This window comes from Chiloscyllium plagiosum, unplaced genomic scaffold (assembly GCF_004010195.1).
Source record: "Chiloscyllium plagiosum isolate BGI_BamShark_2017 unplaced genomic scaffold, ASM401019v2 scaf_7094, whole genome shotgun sequence".
Classification (NCBI taxonomy): Eukaryota; Metazoa; Chordata; class Chondrichthyes; order Orectolobiformes; family Hemiscylliidae; genus Chiloscyllium; species Chiloscyllium plagiosum.
The window spans coordinates 31,516-32,911 of NW_025214859.1; positions in this window are offsets into that span (position 1 = coordinate 31,516).

A 1,396-nucleotide genomic window follows, 5' to 3' on the forward strand; every position below is an offset into this window, starting at 1 on the left:
GGTTTAAAATATCACAAGGGGCATAGATACGGTGAATGACAGGTGGATTTTCCTTAGGGTGGGGGATTTCAAGACTGGGGGCATATCTTTTAAGGTGACAAGAGACAGATTTTTAAAAGTCACAGGGCTATAGAGATGTCCAGCACAGAAACAGACCCCTCGGCCCAACCCGTCCACGCCGACCAGATATCCCAACCCAATCTAGTCCCACCTGCCAGCACCCGGCCCATATCCCTCCAAACCCTTCCTATTCATATACCCATCCAAATGCCTTTTAAATGTTGCAATTGTACCAGCCTCCACCACTTCCTCTGGCAGCTCATTCCATACTCGTACCACCCTCTGTGTGAAAATATTGCCCCTTGGGTCCCTTTTATATCTTTCCCGTCTCACCCTAAACCTATGCCCCTCTAGTTCTGGACTCCCTGTCCCCACTGAAAAGATTTTGCCTATTTACCCAATCCATGCCCCTCATGATTTATATAAACCTCTATAAGGTCACCCCTCAGCCTCCGACGCTCCGGGGAAAACATCCCCAGCCTCTCCCTGTAGCTCAAATCCTCCGACCCTGGCAACATCTTTGTCAATCTTTTCTGAACACTTTCAAGTTTCACAACATCTTCACGCAGAGAGTTGTGAATGCATGGAAAGCACTGCCAGCGGTGGTGGTGGAAGCAGAGTCATTAGGGACATTTAAGCGACTGCTGGACATGCACATGGACAGCAGTGAATCAAGGGGGCTGTAGGATAGGTTGTTTTATTTTTGATTAGGAATAATGCTCGGCCCAACAGCGTGGGCTGAGGGGCCTGTTCTGTGCTGTACATTTCTATGTTATATGTTTTATATAACATCTTTCCGATAGGAAGGAGTCCAGAACTGCATGCAATATTCCAACAGTGGCCTAACCAGTGTCCTGTATAGCCTCAACATGACCTCGCAAACTCCTGTACTCAATACTCTGACCAATAAAGGAAAGCAGACCTTTTTCTTTTAAGCACAAGGAGGGTGGCTCGTGTGTGAAATGAACTTCCAGAGGAATTGGTGGAAAGGGACACAGTTACAACGTTTCAAAGGCGCTTAGGTAAGTATAGGTTTGGAGGGATAAGGGACAAGCGCAGGCAGGTGGGACAAGTTTAGTTTGGGATTATGGCCAGCACGGACTGGCTGGACCGAAGGGTGTCGTAAGACTCTGACTGCGATAGAAGCTCATCTCCAAGGTCCGAAGAAGACTCAGACTGGTCTTGCAACACTAACACGGCTTCGCTCTCTCTCCACAGATGCTGCCAGACCTGCTGGGTTCCTCCTGCAATTTCCTGTCTCTAGTTCAGACTCCCATTAGGGGGAGTGGGGGGGGTGTGAAGGGGCGGTGGGGAGGTGTGAAGGGGCGGTGGGGGG